At 40.2% G+C, this 21,317-nt stretch overlaps 1 protein-coding gene across 4 annotated transcripts in view; it reads right to left on the bottom strand.

Annotated features, from left to right (window-relative positions):
• LOC133631064 (nuclear receptor coactivator 2-like) overlaps positions 1-21,317 on the bottom strand; it is a 71,296-nt gene that overhangs the window by 48,603 nt on the left and 1,376 nt on the right. Inside the window, exon 1 of one of the 4 annotated variants that reach the window (XM_062023085.1) lies at positions 20,153-20,243. The exons of 1 other annotated variant lie outside the window; for it this stretch is intronic. The gene's annotated coding sequence lies outside the window, so the exon portion shown is untranslated. Of the gene's footprint in view, positions 1-1,662; positions 1,876-16,765; positions 17,047-20,152; positions 20,244-21,317 lie in introns of those variants that run through there. 2 more of the 4 variants (XM_062023083.1, XM_062023082.1) reach the window with 2 other exon arrangements.

Raw genomic sequence — 21,317 nt, 5'->3', positions numbered from 1 at the left:
TTCTCGACTCTCATTTTCAAGAGGATATAGTATCCGAGGTGGTTTAAAATACAAATCCATGATCCACAATAGAAAAAGGAGAAAGTGTGGAATCCAATGAGACCTTGTACCTAAGTTACGGTCAGAGCGAAAAAAGAAAGTCCTGCACTGCACTCTAGTCCTTCACTCTTACGTTCCTCATCCACAAATCTTTCATCCTCGCTCCAATTAATGGGGTAATCGTCGCTTTCTCGGTCCGAATCACTCTCGCTGCTGGTGTAAACAATGGGGAAATGTGAGGAGCCTTTCAACCTGCGACATCACGCTACTTCCGGTACAGGCAAGGCTTTTTTTATCAGCAACCAAAAGTTGTGAACTTTATCGTCGATGTTCTCTACTAAATCTTTTCAGCAAAAATATGGCACTATCGCGAAATGATCAAGTATGACACATAGAATGGATCTGCTATCCCCGTTTAAATAAGAAAATTTCATTTCAGTAGGCCTTTAAATGATTAATACTGTACAAAAACGAAAAGAAAAGTAGTTACATGCGTGCAGCGGAAGGATATGCAGGTGGAAGAATACACAGTGGCGTGTTACTACACTAAGGATGGAGAACGTCACTTGTGTTTTAAGCTTCATGAAGGATTAAGATGGTATCTTTGAGCATGTGAAAGGATCTGCTCCAATGAAATGGACAGCCATAACTAAGCAGTGTAGTGGTCTCGTTATTGACACTTCTTGTCTCTCTCTCCCTTGCAACACTTTTTCCAGTGTGCAAAACAACCACGGGAATAAAAGGAAAATGGTTCTCTTTTTTTTTTTTTATTATTGATTGATTATTTCAATAACAGCACGCCATTAAAGCAGTGGGCTATTTGAGACAGTCAGAATGTTACATTAACTTAATGTATTAAGTCAGTGTAAACACTTAAAAGCTGTGCAAACACGAGAACTTTTTACTGTAGCTGCAATACAAAGTGAAAGCAAATGTAACATGTGAACAAAGTGTCCCACCGCGCACTTAGAGCTCAAACTCCACCTTTAACTCCTAAAGCTGATAGATTTATCACTGGCGGCTGTGAAAATTAGCATACAGTCGCAGCTGGCTGACGCTTGCAGACGTGCAGAAAAGCCAATGAACACGAGCTGGGTAGCTTTGCGGGTCAACACGTGGAACTAAGAGCCATGTTAGCCTTCTATTTTTAACCAAAAACACACTAAAAAACTCCTCGAATAATGACCTTACAATAATGAATTTGCCAACGAGCATGAGCCTGAGAACAAAAACCAAAACAACAGACTTTATTTGACCGATAAGACCTCAGAATAGTGCTGACTGGGCACTTTTCTTTCAGCTTCAGCTTGGAACCACAACTCAACCTAATCCCCCAAAAACAACAGCAGACGACAAGAATACCTGAACACACACACACACACACAATGACAGTTCAAAGTCCAAAACGGTCAAACTAAGAAAAGTCAAATCATGTGTTGAACTTACAAAATGTGTCAGCCATGCCTTAACTACCTCGGTAAAATATAATTTGCCTTTCAAAAGATGCAAATGCATTGAGAGAAATAAATGATACCATAAAAAAGTAACATGAACAAATAAAACATACAATTTCTAAATGCATTAATGAAACAGAACATAATAGAATAGCATAAATGAGCTCACCAGTGTTTAGATTAAACCAGTCCATGACCAGTCCACAACAGACCGACCATTCCATTACCAGTCTGGCCAACTGATTTACTCAGCACACACACACACACACACACACACGTGCACACATGCAAACACACATTTGGAGTCAACGCAGCACTTCACAACATCCACACTCGCTTTGTGTCCCCACTGCTTTCTCTGTGAGAGACCACTGTCGTGTGTGTATTTGTGCGTATGTGTGTCACCTCCGCTAATGACAGCTGACAAACTACATGCCACAAATCCTCTCTCTCTCTCTCCCTCTCTATTCTGCCACCTCCCCCAGCACGCTTACAAGCTCCACCTACATCACACACACCTTTTTCCTACACACACACACACACCCACACACTTCATCTCAGCCAGTGAGAAATATGCTTCTTCTCCACCACACTAACATCTTACGCCCCCCTAGCAGACAACACGTTCATGACCGTTTTATCTTGATCTACAGCAACAGACCAGCGACTGCTTGACCATCATAAGAAGTGAAAAAGTGACTTCTTAAAAGGGACAAAGAGCCACGTTTAAAAAGTACGGACCTCAGTGCACGTACAGAGTTTTCGCGACCTGTCGGTCGGTGTCCTACAGGGCCTCACCTACAGAGTTACTCTTGAAAGTAGGACCCTGGCCCACAATAACAAGGCGACCTGCTGTGTTTCCCAGACTCGGAGACCGGGGCCAGCGTGGTGTCTCTGCAGGTCCACAGAGTTCCCACTGTCTTACATATTACACTTGTCGACAGTTTCAGCAAGACTTGCGTGGCTTTATTTGAACAGCTGAAGCCATGTGGAAATGCGCCGAGAGCATCCACCTGCTGTATGGGCGTCAGTCAGTGTCAGGCCGGAAATCACATGTCCTCCAGAGTCACTCACATCCTGTCTCCAGCGGGGGAAAAAAGCCTTCACTTTTTTTTTTTTACACTTAATTAGGTCTAAACATGCAAGTCAATATGGCTTTCTTACCGATATCTGACATGCCAACTCCTTTATGTCCGATAGGGCTGCAGCTATCGTTAATTGTATTTGTTCGATTAACTGAGTACTGGTAATCAAAACATACTTTATAGCCTCAATGAGTCTTTTACAAACCCTGTTTCCATATGAGTTGGGAAATTGTGTTAGATGTAAATATAAACGGAATACAATGATTTGCAAATCCTTTTCAACCCATATTCAGTTGAATGCACTACAAAGACAAGATATTTGATGTTCAAACTCAAACTTTATTTTTTTTTTGCAAATAATAATTAACTTAGAATTTCATGGCTGCAACACGTGCCAAAGTAGTTGGGAAAGGGCATGTTCACCACTGTGTTACATGGCCTTTCCTTTTAACAACACTCAGTAAACTTTTGGGAACTGAGGAGACACATTTTTTAAGCTTCTCAGGTGGAATTCTTTCCCATTCTTGCTTGATGTACAGATGTGTAAGTTACCCATGCCTTGGCCACTAACACACCCCCATACCATCACAGATGCTGGCTTTTCAACTTTGCGCCTATAACAATCCGGATGGTTCTTTTCCTCTTTGGTCCGGAGGACACGACGTCCACAGTTTCCAAAAACAATTTGAAATGTGGACTCGTCAAGACCACAGAACACTTTTCCACTTTGTATCAGTCCATCTTAGATGAGCTCAGGCCCAGCGAAGCCGACGGCGTTTCTAGGTATTGTCGATAAACGGTTTTCGCCTTGCATAGGAGAGTTTTAACTTGCACTTACAGATGTAGCGACCAACTGTAGTTACTGACAGTGGGTTTCTGAAGTGTTCCTGAGCCCATGTGGTGATATCCTTTACACACCGATGTCGCTTGTTGATGCAGTACAGCCTGAGGGATCGAAGGTCACGGGCTTAGCTGCTTACGTGCAGTGATTTCTCCAGATTCTCTGAACCCTTTGATGATATTACGGACCGTAGATGGTGAAATCCCTAAATTCCTTGCAATAGCTGGTTGAGAAAGGTTTTTCTTAAACTGTTCAACAATTTGCTCACGTATTTGTTGACAAAGCGGTGACCCTCGCCCCATCCTTGTTTGTGAATGACTGAGCATTTCATGGAATCTACTTTTATACCCAATCATGGCACCCACCTTTTCCCAATTTGCCTGTTCACCTGTGGGATGTTCCAAATAAGTGTTTGACGAGCATTCCTCAACTTTCAGTATTTATTACCACCTTTCCCAACTTCTTTGTCACGTGTTGCTGGCATCAAATTCTAAAGTTAATGATTATTTGCACAAAAAACATTTTTTATCAGTTTGAACATCAAATATGTTGTCTTTGTAGCATATTCAACTGAATATGGGTTGAAAATGATTTGAAAATCATTGTATTCCGTTTATATTTACATCTAACACAATTTCCCAACTCATATGGAAACGGGGTTTGTAGGTAAAATTGTTGAAAACACAAAGATTTTACTTTTGACCCTTATTCTTTATCACTATATATTCGGATAACATTGAAATTGCACTATTGTCATAAGAGTATCACTATATTACTTATATTAAAAAAACAATTTCAAAAGTAAAAAAAGGGTAGTCTAAAACCAATTAGTAGAAAATAACCAAACAAAAAGACTTTGATAAAGTATTATAAGTGACATCGCATTTAACAATTTTACACATGCACATTAAAAAAATATTAATTGGAGGGCGGTGTTGTATTTTTGGACAAACAATTCCTTAGCATTAAGATGCTAACATGTCGTCTCATGCCCTCATGAGTTTGAATTAAACATTTGCAATGCAAGTCATACACAAGATGGCGTTAGCTGGCAAAATAAACTTGTACCTTGTTTCAGCCTGTTTGCTGTGCGTTAAAAAACTGCATTTTCAACAAATTAGTTATGAAAAAACAATAAGCCAAAACATATGTTCTACTATCAGCAAGTAAGCCTTGTAAATAAATCAAATAACATGCAGTCACAGTCATGCAAGCACACAGCATAGCCAACGGTTATGTGATCTAGTGTCATTTGGAGTGCACTGGCACATCTGAGCACAGTGTGTGTGTACGTGTGTGTTTGTAAATAGGCAACCAATCACTGGCACACACGCACGCACAATCACCCATCCACAGTTCCATCCCGCACTTTCAAAATAGAAAGCAATTGAAAGAGTCAAAATAAAGACGTGCCATTAAAGGTGCCATATGTATTAATGTGGCCAGAAATGGTACAGCAATCCCGGTCAAAGTTCTGTAGTCCCCTCCCACGCTCCATGACTGAGGTTGCAAGATATGCAGCCCAATCCGAATCCTACTCCAAGGAACTTCAAAAGACAATCGACGAGTCCTACGCTGTAGGTTTCTCTTGTTTATGCTTCTTGCAAGATGGTTTACGAAGTAATTATGCCACATTTAACTGATGTCGATTAGCCAAATGTATTTGTAAAGTTACGCAGCAATATTTTTGTCCAGAGTCAGGACAGATTGTTGGCATTACCCTGCTAAAATGTCTAGTTTGACCGCACGGACCATCATCGAAATAATTATATGTATAATAATATATATTATATATCGCATAGGCCTACTTTGATGGCAAGCCAAGGCCAACGGTAAAATCACCGCCACATTTCGTTCAGCGTAACTCCATATTGCATCCAACCTGACGCACTGCATTCTCTTCTTCCATGTACGCACATCCCCATCTTTCAGTGCAGAGTGCCATTCTATGAGCCAACACGCGTTACGCAAAACCATGTGACGCATAAATCATATACCCTACTACCATGTCAATACACAAAGTAGAAAATCATTACATGTAATGCATTATATTGTGCCAAGCAAACACCACCCCATACGTGCCTGATGCACATACAGTACCAGAAACCGCAATTAGCCGTGCTAATGTTGGAACGCATTTCCTCAGCGTGTCAGCATATTGAGAATGAAATAGCACTACCCATATAGGTTTTATTTGCCGAAAATATATTTTGCCCTGTCAGTTGGATGACACATCGACATACAGGCTAACGGGCATATATGTAAGCTTCACTAGTGTGATGGTGCTTCGCTCCTAAGTATTCGTTGCACGAACATATTAGCTTTGTTAGACAAGATCATAGACTGTATTGGACAACATGTACATTTCCTTTTATTGCAAGTAATAAGAAAACGTAAATGCCTTACTTGCCTATCAAGGAGGAAATTATCAAGTTTGGTGTCAGATGAAAAAATCTTATTCAGCTTCAATCGTCTCCATCTTTCAAAGGCATCCCCGATACAAATCTTCGTTTTGTTCCCGGCTTTGTCCTGAATAAGTTGAAAATCGTAATAACGACATGTTTAGTAACTTTACCAGTGGCAGTAGCTCTGACGAAGAGGGCGGTGCGTAACTAGCAACCTGGATGTGACACACTCACTGACTTTTTAATTGGTCAAACGGCGCAGGGCGGGGCATCAAAATGAAAACAATAACAATATTTCGGGGCTGTAAATCCAATTTTGAAATTAGCATATCCCGGCTGAACTACCGTTATCAGTTATAAAGGTATTCAAAAAGAACATGGTTTATTAATGCCTTTTGACATATCAGGGCCATTTAATGACTTGACATGAAATTATGAAATATGGCACCTTTAAATAAATGCGATTGCTCGTCCGAATGTGATACAGAGAGACGATGACACATTGGAGACGTGACCATGTAGACAGAAATAACATGCGGTCATGTAAATAAAACAAATAAGATAAGACTGTTTGGTTCAATAACATATAATACAGTATTTAGACGTGTTCTTTATAAGAAATGCATCCATTAGTTATTTGTTGTGATATGGTGCTACGTAGAAAATAACTTATTAAAATAAAATACAATTAACCCAACAACATGGGGGTGGCCCCTCTATAATGGTAAGAGAAACACTGAGTTTATAGATTTTCCACAATTCACAATGGTAGTTGTGATGTCTTTTCCATGAATTACTTTCTTCAGGCTTCTGATTGGCTGAAACATCCATCCATTTTCTACCGCTTGTCCCTTCTGGGGTCGCGGGGGGTGCTGGAGCCTATCTCAGCTGCATTCTGGGGGGGGGGGAGGCGGTGTACACCTGGACAAGTCGCCACCTCATCGCAGGGCCAACACAGATAGAGAGACAACATTCACACTAGACAAACCCACAGTATTTAAAGGCCTTCTGAAACCCACTACTACCGACCACACAGTCTGATAGTTTATATATCAATGATGAAATCTTAACATTGCAACACATGCCAATACGGCCGGGTTAACATATAAAGTGCAATTTTAAATTTCCCGCTAAACTTCCGGTTGAAAACGTCTATGTATGATGACGTATGCACGTGACGTCAATAGTTAAACGGAAGTATTCGGACACCATTGAATCCAATACAAAAAAGCTCTGTTTTCATCTCAAAATTCCACAGTATTCTGGACATCTGTGTTGGTGAATCTTTTGCAATTTGTTTAATGAACAATGAAGACTGCAAAGAAGAAAGTTGTAGGTGGGATCGGTGTATTAGCGGCTGGCTGTAGCAACACAACCAGGATGACTTTGACTTGGATAGCAGACGCGCTATCCGACGCTAGCCGCCGACCGCACGGATGATCGGGTGAAGTCCTTCGTCCTTCCGTCGATCGCTGGAACGCAGGTGAGCACGGGTGTTGATGAGCAGATGAGGGCTGGCTGGCGTAGGTGGAGCGCTAATGTTTTTATCATAGCTCTGTGAGGTCCCGTTGCTAAGTTAGCTTCAATGGCGTCGTTAGCAACAGCATTGTTAAGCTTCGCCAAGCTGGAAAGCATTAACCGTGTATTTACAGGTCCATGGTTTAATAGTATTGTTGATTTTCTGTCTATCCTTCCAGTCAGGGGTTTATTTATTTTGTTTCTATCTGCATTTAAGCACAATGCTATCACGTTAGCTCCGTAGCTAAAGAGCTTCGCCGATGTATTGTCGTGGAGATAAAAGTCACTGTGAATGTCCATTTCGCGTTCTCGACTCTCATTTTCAAGAGGATATAGTATCCGAGGTGGTTTAAAATACAAATCCGTGATCCACAATAGAAAAAGGATGAAGTGTGGAATCCAATGAACCCTTGTACCTAAGTTACGGTCAGAGCGAAAAAAGATACGTCCTGCACTGCACTCTAGTCCTTCACTCTCACGTACCTCATCCACGAATCTTTCATCCTCGCTCAAATTAATGGGGTAATCGTCGCTTTCTCGGTCCGAATCGCTCTCGCTGCATTGTAAACAATGGGAAAACGTGAGGAGCCCTTCAGCCTGTGACGTCACGCTACTTCCGGTACAGGCAAGGCTTTTTTCATCAGCGATCAAAAGTTGCGAACTTTATCGTCGATGTTCTCTACTAAATCCTTTCAGCAAAAATATGGCAATATCGCGAAATGATCAAGTATGACACATCTGCTATCCCCGTTTAAATAAAAAAATGTCATTTCAGTAGGCCTTTAAAGCGCCACTTGTTGCTTTGACATGCAAATGACAGCCTGTCAATAATAATAATAATAATAATAATAATAATAATGGATTAGATTTTCAAAGCGCTTTACAGTCGAAGCTGAGAACTCATCATTCATTCACTCCACATTCACAGGTGGATGGTGGTAAGCTACATTTGTAGCCGCAGCTGCCTTGGGATAGATGGCGGAAATGTGGCCGTCAATTTGCACCTACAGCCTCTCTGACCACCACAAAACATTCATTCACATTCATACACCAGTGTGAGCGGCACTGGGAGAAAGGTGGGAGAAGTGTTTTGCCCAAGGACACAACGGCAGTGACTAGGATGGCGGAAGCTGGATTCAAACCAGGAACCCTTCAAGTTGCTGGATGGCCGCTCTACCATGTGAGCCAGGGCGCCATAAATTGTGTGCAGTGTTACAGATGATATATTTGTAGTAATTGCACATCTGTGTGTGTGCGTGTTGACACGTCACTGTCGTGAAGGACTCCAAATCAAATGTACTAAAAAGAAGAAGTGGGCTTTTCTTTGGTCAGCAGCCATATCCGAAACATCTGCTGGTCCTTCCCCGCCCCCGGATTGAGTGTTGTTACTGAGTGCACGTGTGGGTCGTTGTGTTTGTGTGACTGTGTGCCGCTCAGTTGGACTCAGCAGGCTGAAGCCACTTAAAGAGGCACCTGCCACCACCAGTACACACTGCTGTTATATATGTTGTGCGTGCATGTGTGTGTGTGTGTGTGTGTGTGTGGGTGTGTGCGTGCGCACGTGCTAAACAGCTGATTTTAAGCCCAACAACTCACAAGCACCCGTCCATGTGAATATGTGACTGAACAGACTTTGTGTGTTTGCAAAGTGAATGCATTGTAGTTAGATCCAAACTAATAAACATGATCATCATATTTCTGTCTGTAACTGGCATGGTGTGTAACTTTTTCTACGTTCATTAAAAAAATAATGATTTAACCTTTCTTCCATAGCAGCATAGTTCGTAGCTGCCTGACTGCATGCATCCTGCAGCACACAAAGCCTGCTGTGTCAGCGTAAATACAGGTCTAAAACATTCCTACATCGATCCATCCATTCATTTTCTACCACTTGTCCCTTTCGGGGTCGCTGGAGTCTATCTCAGCTGCATTCGGGCGGAAGGCGGGGTACACCCTGGACAAGTCGCCACCTCATCGCAGGGCCAACACAGATAGACAGACTCACACTCACATTCACACACTAGGGCCATTTTAGTGTTGCCAATCAACCTATACCCAGGTGCATGTCTTTGGAGGTGGGATGAAGCCGGAGTACCCAGAGGGAACCCACGCAGTCATGGGGGAGAACATGCAAACTCCACACAGAAAGATCCCGAGCCCAGGATCGAACACAGGACCTTCGTATTGTGAGGCACACGCACTAACCCCTGTACCACCGTGCTGCCAACATTCCTACAAGCAACATTAAATGCTGTATAGTGACCACTTCATCACACTGCGATAGTTGCAAGAGAAACTGCCACATGGTGAAATTACAATCAAAGTCAGTATTGTGCTTCCTGTTTATGTTGTCTTCCAATGTCCACTTCCTGTCGGCTAAAGACATGTTACCGTATTTTTCGGACTATAAGTCGCAGTTTGTTTCATAGTTTGGCCGGGGGTGCGACTTATACTCAGGAGCGACTTCTGTGTGAAATTATCAACACATTACCGTAAAATATCAAATAATATTATTTAGCTCATTCACGTAAGAGACTAGACGTATAAGAGTTCATCGGATTTCGCGATTAGGAGTGACAGATTGTTTGGTAAACGTATAGCATGTTCTATATGTTATAGTTATTTGAATGACTCTTACCATAATATGTTACGTTAACATACCAGGCACGTTCTCAGTTGGTTATTTATGTGTCATATAACGTGCACTTATTCAGCCTGTTGTTCACTATTCTTTATTTATTTTAAATTGCCTTTCAAATGTCTATTCTTGGTGTTGGGTTTTATCAAATAAATTTCCCCAAAAAATGCGACTTATACTCCAGTGCGACTTATGTTTTTTTCCTTCTTTATTATGCATTTTCGGCCGGTGGGACTTATACTCCGAAAAAAACGGTACATTAATATTAGCAGCTTACTTTGCTGAATTTACCCCAGGGATCAATTAGGTTCAGGTTAAAGTTAAAAGTACCAATGATTGTCACACACACACTAGGTGTGGTGAAATTTGTCCTCTGCATTTGACCCATCCTCTTGTTCACCCCCTGGGAGGTGAGGGGAGCAGTGGGCAGCAGCGGTGGCCACGCCCGGGAATCATTTGTGGTCATTTAACCCCCAATTCCAGCCCTTGATGCTGAGTGCCAAGCAGGGAGGTGAAGGGTCCCATTTTTATAGTCTTTGGTATGACTCGGCCGGGGTTTGAACTCACAACCTACCGATCTCAGGGCGGACACTCTAACCACTAGGCCACTGAGTAGGCCTAGTGGTTTTTATTCTATTCTACTATATTACTGAAACAGTAAATGGGAAATTGAATTGTCCGTTTTTTTAGATTATTATCAAAGATACAGTATTTAAAATGTCCATCGCTAAATGTGACACTAATGTATACCAGTCTTGGCAGCTGAACATACTGACCGCGTTACCACGGCGACAAATGCAAGGACGGTAAGGATGCATCTCACTGTGTTGTTGAGGAACATCCTTGCCCCACCAGGCAGCGAGACGCCACAATTAGCCCTGCCAAAAGCCTGTTATGCTATTAGCTTGTATTAGCATGGTAGCAGCCCGCGGCCTCTGACAGAGCTCTGCTGTCACAGCTACAACTAACCAAATTAGCGCTCGTTATGCAAGCTGCTAGACTTGGCTGGGCGTGCCTGCAGCTTTAACTCTGTACATCATCCTGTCACATGTGCTCGCTGACAGCTGTTGCCTCAAGTCATTTAAATAAGCAATTACAGTGGAAGTTTAAGAAATACATGTTAGATTTCAAATGTGTGTCGCCGCCTGATTCTTTAGGAGCAGTGGGCAGCCATCGTTGACCTCCGCCGCAACCTGAGGGGCGGATCCGTGTTGTTGGTCAGCATCTTGGTCAGTAAATCATCCATTAGTGTGCGACCCCGGTGGCGATGTGGGCAGTAGGTATGTAACGCTCGGGAGTATGGGTCAATTTTCATGAAAATGTATATGAGATCGCCATAGTCGAGGATATTCCAGCTGCACTCGGGCGGAAAATTCTCGAAAAAAACGTTTTTTGTTTTTTTTTGTTAATGTTTGCAAATTCGGGGGAATAGGTCCCTGTACACAGGAGGACTTTGAGGGCAAACCCCAAAGGATTTAAAAGAGTATTACCGGTACATATATTTTTTGCTTTTGTTTAGTTTGTGTAGTATTGGCTTTTTTTTTTTTTAAATCAAACAACTGTTTCCATCCATTCATTTTCTACCACTTGTCCCTCTCGGGGTCGCAGGGGGTGCTGGAGCCTATCTCAACTGCGTTAGGGTGGAAGGCGGGGTATACCCTGGACAAGTCGCCACCTCATCTCAGGGCCAACACAGATAGACAGACAACATTCACACTCACATTCACACACGAGGGCCAATTTTAGTGTTGCCAATCAACCTATCCCAGTGTTTCCCACACATTCATTTATTTGTGGCCCGCCACGAAAGAATTACGTCCGCCACAAATAATAAAAAAATTTTAAAAAATTAATACATTTTGTATTTATTTATTTTTTAGTTTTTGTCCTGTCCAGCTTTTCAGGCAAATCCTATAGTTGATGTAGATGCCCATATAGGCTGTTGAGATTTACTTTATAAAAGAGAAGTGTAGGATACTTCTCTTGTTGCCTTATTTGTATTTGACCACTACTGTTTTCTGTTTATTTGTTACTGACTGTGGCAGGACACCTCTGCCTCTGTTTCACTTTATGTTGCTGGTAAATAATATGGTTGTAGTAGTAGGCTAAAGTTAAATTATTTAGTATGCACTAATTAAAGGGGCAGAGCTTTAAGAGACATTTTAGCTTTTATATTTTATAAGATATATGTTTTGTAAGAACCACAATTAATAAATATATTTCAGTGAATTACTTATTTTTCAAATCTGTATATAACTATGTACATAAAGTGTTGTAATTATATTGTAAAATGGATGGATGGATGGATGGATGGATGGATGGATGGATGGATGGATGGATGGATGGATGGACGTTTAAAACAAAACTGTTATTATTAATTAGTAAGTATACATTTTTTGAGCCTTTTTAGAGAAAATCATATCATTGTAGTAAATTATGCAAATTGATCGATGATGTCATGGTGACCACACCCATAGCCACGCCCCCACCGCCACAGGTATCTTGGCAGTTTATGGGAAACACTGTATCCCCAGGTGCATGTCTTCGGAAGTGGGAGGAAGCCGGAGTACCCACGCAGTCACGGGGAGAACATGCAAACTCCACACAGAAAGAACCTGAGCCCAGGATTGAACCCAGGACCTTCGTAATGTAAGGCACACACACTAACCCCTGTTCAACCGTGCCTATTTTTCATGAAAATGTATATGAGATCGCCATAGGCGAGCCTATTCCAGCTGCACTCGGGCGGATAATTCTCAAAATGTGTTAATACTTGCTAAATCAGAGAATAGGTCCGCGTTAGGGCGGAAGGCGGGGTACACCCTGTACAAGTCGCCAGCTCGTCGCAGGGCCAACACAGATAGACAGACAACATTCACATTCACACACTAGGGCCAATTTTAGTGTCGCCAATCAAACTATCCCCAGGTGCATGTCTTTGGAGGTGGGTGGAAGCCGGAGTACCCGGAATGGACCCACGCAGTCACAGGGAGAACATGCAAACTCACGGTAATAAATTAGAATTAGGAACGAATACAAATATTGTGTTGACATTGATATTGGCAATAGCACTGAGTATAATTACATTGAAACATTTACAGTTGTTACATGCGGTCTGTATCAGCCGATCTCAATTGTTGACGATCGGAATCAGCAGCACAAAACCCTGGTCGGAACATCCCTAGTGGGCATTGAAGTAAAGTATCTTGCCCAAAGACACAACAGCAGTGACTGGGATGAAGAAAGCGGAAATTAGGAAGGAGCCCCTACCTCCTGAGTCATGTTGTGTAATACATGGCATAAAAACTTGTTTGATACAACATAGTAAACACACAAGACATTTGAAGAGGTCAGGACAACTATCTTTGGAACCAAAACCCCGTAATCTACATCTTCATCTATTTCCAAATAGGAAGAAGAAACTTGAGCAAGCTCACCACAGAACTCCAGTTTCACAGAAGAGGGCGGGTGGGTTAACCCAGAGTCAGAAAACTGGACTGACATGTTGCAATCCTTTTCAAAGTTCACTTTGGGGCTGCTGAGACGAGCAAATAATCCTTAAAATGTTTAAAATACCACGAGTTCAACCCTGACAGATAACATATCCACGGGAGTCGGATGGCTTCGGGCACGTAAGCAAACATTTGTGTTCTCTAAAGTAACACAACAGCAAACCTACACTACACTGCAAGAACCCTGAATGCTTTGGTTTAAAACCACAAGCATATTATTTTGCAAATGTACAGAGCAGTCCAATGACAAAAGTAATCTTCAAAACAAATTATATCTGTAATGTACAAGGAGCCAATATTAAGATGAGTGCAGCATACAGACCCTTCTAAGTGAAAGCAGACTAAGCCGACTGCTTACGGCTTACAAACTGTGCTTTAAAGCTGAATGTGTGCATTTTCCTTCTCCACATAAACAGTTTGAAATGTAACTCTATTGCTTATTATACACGTCACTTTATGCTACAGGGAATAGCAAAATAATACAACTCTAGCCATGCTTGTTTCTGCACAGAATCTGAACATTAAAAGGGCTTGTTTGCAGCCTTTATTGGGACGCCTGGAGGACGCCAACATTTCAATGGGTTTTAAGCATTATATCCCTCCTGTTTCGTACCTGTTTTAGTACATAACAAACTACGGCCGTAGGTGACACAAGCATTAGCTTTGGGTGTTGTTAGCTAATGATAGCAATTTGGCTAGCTAACATTGGCTATCAATGAATGACCAGTATATTATCAACAAGAATGCAAATTGTTATTTGCTTCTTCGGGACTGCTTTTGTGTGTGCGCACACGTGTGTACGAGGCAGCAGTGAGTGACAAGCTTGACGCCAAACAAAGTCCTCATGTCAACAAACACATTTAATTCAATATAATGAGTAATTGAAAAAATATTCACTCCTAAAATATATATATATATACACCCACATACACAAACATACATACATACACACACACACATGAATATATGTATGTATGTATGTATATATATACACACATATATACATATTTAACACACATACATATACACGCACACACATGTATTCACACACACTACATAAATATGTATATATGTGTGTATATATATATATATAAACATATATACATATTCAACACCAGTGTTGGGACTAACGCGTTACTAAGTAACGTACTGTAACGCCGTTAGTTTCGGCGGTAACTAGTAATCTAACGCGTTATTTTTTTATATACAGTAACTCAGTTACCGTTACTGCATGATGCGTTACAGCGTTATTTTACGTTATTTGTATGTAGTATCGGCTAGAAACTGAAGATCTGAGTGTGTTTTATTGGAGCGCTCCGGTGGAAAAGAAGAGGCGTGCTTTCCCCCACCCACAGAAAGCACGCCTCCAGAGCCGTACTTCGGGTCTAACAACCTTCACTTTACCCGGAAGAGGGTCTTTACAGCTGAGGGTGAATGACGAGCCCGGCGGTTTGTTGCAACTTTGTGACTTTATTGCACGCAGCCATCCACCAAGCTAGAGCACCTACACGCACTCACTGTCGCCGCTCCCTCACCTCTCTCGCCCACTCACTCACTGACGTCACTCACCTCTCATGCTGTCATATCTTAAAGGGCCACACACACACACACACACACACGCTACTCTCATAACAACTAACAAGACATCATGGCGAAGCCAGAAGTCGAGTTTTTTAACATGGAGACATTCTCAATACTTTTCTTTTGTCGAGCACAAAGAACATAACATTTTAGTTAAATGTAAGTTGTGTCTTGGATCAAAGATCCTATCTACTTAGAGTTAAAGTGCCATTATGTTGCAGCTATTTAAAATAGTTTTGTCAATTTTTCCTGGCCTGAAATAAATTGGCCCTTTGAAACATATCTTTGTCTTTGTGTTGTATGTAGAGCACATTGCTTTCTGAGTTCAGTGATGCAAATGCATGTCAAGTTGATCAACAGATTGTATTATTCTCCAGTGCAATAACAGTACTGAAATGAAGGCTAAAAGGGCATTAATGGGAGCCTTAAAAAAAAGGGGGGGAAAAGAAGTAACTAAATAGTTACTTTTCACAGTAACGCATTACTTTTTGGTGTAAGTAACTGAGTTAGTAACTGAGTTACATTTGAAATAAAGTAACTAGTAATTGTAACTAGTTACTGGTTTTCAGTAACTAACCCAACACTGTTTAACACACATACATAAACACACACACTATACATATTTTCACACGCATAATATATATATGTACATACACACACACATATATGTATATATACACACAAACACATGCGCGCAAGCACACACACGTACGACACAAACAACATTGAAAACTTGTTGAATTAGGTCCTGCTGTTGAGCAACTAAAACATATGTTAAAATAACATGCTTTTTGACAACGTGTAATCAATGTCCGGTTCTGATGTTGATTTGACCGTTTAATTTTGGTCTTCTTTCAACCAACGTTCGACAGCACAAATACAATGTTAAAAAAACATGGTCTTTATAAATGAAAACGTTCTTTTTATTATGACACTTTAAGGCAGCTTTATTTTGAAACGCTCCACCGGAAATGTGACAGGCGCGTCTGTGATCTCTCTGTTGCTGGATGGGGGGGTGTCGAACCACTATACAAACCGGTTTAAAAAAAACACCAAGTTTCATCTTTAAGACGTTTCACATTCAACGTAACACCAAAGCAAAATTAACGACGGCGACATGTTTGCTACTTGTGAGCGCTAATTTCGACTTTAAAGACACGAAAACGATTATAACTGACAGCGCCTTGCTGTAAAGGGGCTGCTGTCATCACTTCGACCTCTTCAGTCGGTGTCGATCAGGAAGAGCTTTAATGTCTCAACAAGTTTACATTTAACAGCAAAGTCATTTTTTTAGCAATATTTGAGCACATCAACGCGCCCGCAGGCACTTTACAAATGAGAGCTGTCACTTTTAGACGGACGGCTTTTTTTTCTCCCCCGAATCTACTTTGCACCCGCTAGCTTGATAAACATGTCGTCCTGTACACAAGCACCTCGTCCCCGCTAGCAAACACAAACACCTCGCTAAGAAAGTTCTCGACTAAATCTAACCACATCCGCCATGACGGGTTGTATTTTATCTGGCTTGGACAAACAACCGAGGACACTAGTTAAAACCTTTAAGCCGGTGCTGTATACAAGGCAATAAAAGACATAAATACACTTATACGTGGGACGGTCGTTTAAAGCTATGACTATTTACACATGAAAACAGAATTGAGGAGGTCTGGTGGGGGTCGACCGGAAACTTACCTGAGAGTTGAGCGGCTGAGGGTGGGAAAGAGGACAGAGATGGAGGAGCTGTCGCCTCGCCGGGGACCAGAGCCGCCATGTTGGACAGGTCAACCGTGCTGGCAGCCTCTTGTTTATCTCCTAGCAGCGATTAACAACACACTCACCTCTCCTCCTCCACCTCCTGCTCCTCTCCCTCATGTCACAACCCCTTCAGAAGTAAACTTCACTAATCACTACTTTACACACCACATTAACCGGAAAATAATCTTTTATGTCCACACTTTTTTTCCCAGCCGGAGTCACATACATCAAAACTGAAGTGTGCCACTTTGAAAAAAATGTTGTACATACTTGTACCAGCTTTTTGTCCTGATTGTTCAAATGCCTGAATTTGCAGCAGTTTTTCAGAAAGTTGCCACAAATGTTCCAGGGCTTATTTTTCTCAATTTGTGATTTTATGAATTTGTTACTATTTCTTAAGTGTTCCATGCAAACTTAACCCAAAAAAAAGCAAATGCTTTCAATTAAAAATGGAAAACAAACACTGTGTTGATGTTTTACTCATTTATACCACACATACTTAAAAGTAGACACTAGATGGCAGTTAAAGCACAAAGTCTGTACCACTGTCAAATGCTTATTTTTAATCAGATTAATCACACTTTTAATGAATCATGATTAATCACAGGTTATTACCCACCTGCATCATTTTAATCAATTAAATGTTCCGGGGCTTATTTTTCTCAACTTGTGATTTTATGAATTTGTTACAATTTCTTATGTCTTCCATGCAAACCTAATCACAAAATGCTTTCAATAAAAAATGGAAAACAAACACTGTGTTGATGTTTTACTCATTTATACCACACATACTTAAAAGTAGACACTAGATGGCAGTTAAAGCACAACGTTTGTACTACTGTAGTGCTGTCAAATGATTATTTTTAATCAGATTAATCACACCTTTCAATTTAAATTAATCATGATTAATCACAGGTTATTACTCACTTGCATAATTTTAATCAACTAAATGTTCCGGGGCTTAGTTTCCTCAACTTGTGATTTTATGAATTTGTTACAATTTCTTAAGTGTTCCATGCAAACTTAACCCAAAAAAAAGCAAATGCTTTCAATTAAAAATGGAAAACAAACACTGTGTTGATGTTTTACTCATTTATACCACACATACTTAAAAGTAGACACTAGATGGCAGTTAAAGCACAACGTTTGTACTACTGTAGTGCTGTCAAATGATTATTTTTAATCAGATTAATCACACCTTTGAATTTAAATTAATCATGATTAATCACAGGTTATTACTCACTTGCATAATTTTAATCAACTAAATGTTCCGGGGCTTATTTTTCCTCAACTTGTGATTTTATGAATTTGTTACAATTTCTTAAGTGTTCCATGCAAACTTAACCCAAAAAAAAGCAAATGCTTTCAATTAAAAATGGAAAACAAACACTGTGTTGATGTTTTACTCATTTATACCACTCATAGTTAAAAGTAGACACTAGATGGCAGTTAAAGCACAAAGTCTACCACTGTCAAATTATTATTTTTATTCAGATTAATCCATTTTTTTATTCAGATTAATCACACTTTTGAATTTAAATTAATCTTGATTAATCACAGGTTATTACTAACAACTATAAAAAATGGAAAACGAACACCGTGTTGATGTTTTACTCATTTATACATACTTAAAAGTAGACACTAGATGGCAGTTAAAGCACAAAGTCTGTACTACTGTAGTGCTGTCAAATGATTATGTTTAATCAGATTAATCACACCTTTGAATTTAAATTAATCATTATTAATCACAGGTTATTACTCACTTGCATCATTTTAATCAACTAAATGTTCCGGGGCTTATTTTCCCTCAACTTGTGATTTTATGAATTTGTTACAATTTTTTAAGTGTTCCATGCAAACTTAACCAAAAAAAAGCACATGCTTTCAATAAAAAATGGAAAACAAACACTGTGTTGATGATTTACTCATTTACACATAGTTAAAAGTAGACACTAGATGGCAGTTAAAGCACAAAGTCTGTACCACTGTAGTGCTGTCAAATTATTATTTTAAATGAGATTAATCACACTTTTGAATTTAAATTAATCATGATTAATCACAGGTTATTACTCACTTGCATAATTTTAATTAACTAAAATAAACACCCTAATTTGGACATGAATTAAATGTTATTGTTAGAATGTCACAAAGGAACTTTTTTTATATGTTTTAATTGAATGTACGTTATTTATTTGTTCATAACTTGCTAACAGTTTTAGTCAAAGTCTTGCCGGGGTTTATTTTGAAATGAAATTTACCAACAAGTAAACTGTACAACAGTCGGAGGACTCACGTCAATCATCTGTGTGCTGACGTATGCATTGACCTGCATCACTGACTGTAAAACAACCCATGCAAATTGTGTGATTAATATGCATACATATATGATTGTGATCATTTTCTGTGATTAATCACATGAGTTAAGTTATTTTTCACAGTCGTAAATAATAGTAATAATTATGAATATTGATATAAACACCACCAAAGGCTTCCTTAATGTCCGTTGTCTGCTCTGTTATCCACAAGATGTGGACGTTCTCCGTTTGTTTTAGGCTTGAAAAGTAATTTAAAGGCCTACTGAAATGAATTTTTTTTATTTAAACGGGGATAGCAGATCTATTCTATGTGTCATACTTGATCATTTCGCGATATTGCCATATTTTTGCTGAAAGGATTTAGTATAGAACAACGACGATAAAGATTGCAACTTTTGGTATCTGATAAAAAAAAGGCTTGCCCCTACCGGAAGTAGCGTGACGTAGTCAGTTGAACATATACGCAAAGTTCCCTATTGTTTACAATGATGGCCGCATGAAGTGAGAGAGATTCGGACCGAGAAAGCGACAATTTCCCCATTAATTTGAGCGAGGATGAAAGATTTGTGGATGAGTAAAGTGCAAGTGAAGGACTAGTGGGGAGTTGAAGCTATTCAGATAGGGAAGATGCTGTGAGAGCCGGGGGTGACCTGATATTCAGCTGGGAATGACTACAACAGTAAATAAACACAAGACATATATATACTCTATTAGCCACAACACAACCAGGCTTATATTTAATATGCCACAAATTAATCCTGCATAAAAACACCTGCGTGTTTGTTATGCTAGCTCCTAGCTCCTCTGCTAGCTCCTAGCTCCATAGAACACGCCAATACAATTCAAACACCTGATCAACACACACAATCACTCAGCCCAAAAGACCGTTCACCTAACCCAAGGTTCATAAAGCTTATATATTTTAAAAAAGTTACGTACATACGCAAAAAAAAGTTGCGCACATACGGTCAAGCGATCAAATGTTTAGAAGCCAAAGCTGCATACTCACAGTAGCACGTCTGCATCTTTGTCATCCAAATCAAAGTAATCCTGGTAAGAGTCTGTGTTGTCCCAGTTCTCTACAGGCGTCTGTGTATCGAAGTCAAAAGTCCTCCAGGTTAGAGTCTCTGTTATCCGAGTTCTTCCATCTTGACTGCATCTTTCGGGAATGTAAACAAAGAAGCGCCGGCTGTGTACTGTTGTTGCTGACTACGTTCGAAAAATACGTCCATTTCGCACCGACAACTTTCTTCTTTGCTTGCTCAGCTTCCTTCTCCATAATGCAATGAACATGATTGCAACCGATTCACGAACACAGATGTCCAGAATACTGTGGAATTATGAAATGAAAACAGAGCTTTTTCGTATTGGCTTCAATGTGGAAGGCATACCCGTGTTCGCCGGTCTACGTCACGCGCATACGTCATCCTCAGAGGCGTTTCGAACCGGAAGTTTAGCTGCAAATTTAAAATGTCACTTTAAAAGTTAACCCGGCCGTATTGGCATGTGTTATAATGTTAAGATTTCATCATTGATATATAAACTATCAGACTGCGTGGTCGGTAGTAGTGGGTTTCAGTAGGCCTTTAAGTTACAACACATTTACCCATGCACTTTAGGAGCATATGTGAACTATTGAGAGCGCTCTTTAACAATCAATTTTGTTGGTAAATGAAAGACAAAGAGAATGTATCATCACACTTCAACATCTCTGTCATGTAAAAGCTGCCTATTTGCCAAGTCTGCATTGCAAATGAAAATCTGTTTTTAATTGTCTTACCCTGGATAAATATAGGCTAAATCATAACTATCTAGAAAAGCCATATATAAATCTAATCCATTACTATTATGTAAATACATGTAAACCTGAAAGTAAATGTTTATATAATACATTACCCAGTAACAAGAAGTAGGTCTTGGCTACGCAAGAGGATGACAATTGTGCCGCTTGTGCAATAAAGAGTTGATACATTGTTACATGTTGCTGCTCCTGCTTCATCTACACAAAAAAAGTTAGACAAATTCGATTGGGGAAAACGTTGCTGATTGGCCAAAACTTTGCGAGGCCGCGCATGATTTTGGGGAATTGATTACATTTGGGTGAATAAATGGATGAATGGCTGGCATGTATAAAAGCAATCCAATGTAGATTTAGCTATATAAACAAAACATTT

Source organism: Entelurus aequoreus, linkage group LG16, assembly GCF_033978785.1.
Source record: "Entelurus aequoreus isolate RoL-2023_Sb linkage group LG16, RoL_Eaeq_v1.1, whole genome shotgun sequence".
Lineage (NCBI taxonomy): Eukaryota > Metazoa > Chordata > Actinopteri > Syngnathiformes > Syngnathidae > Entelurus > Entelurus aequoreus.
Note: the sequence above shows the minus strand (reverse complement) of the source record. Positions and strands in the feature narration are given on the sequence as shown.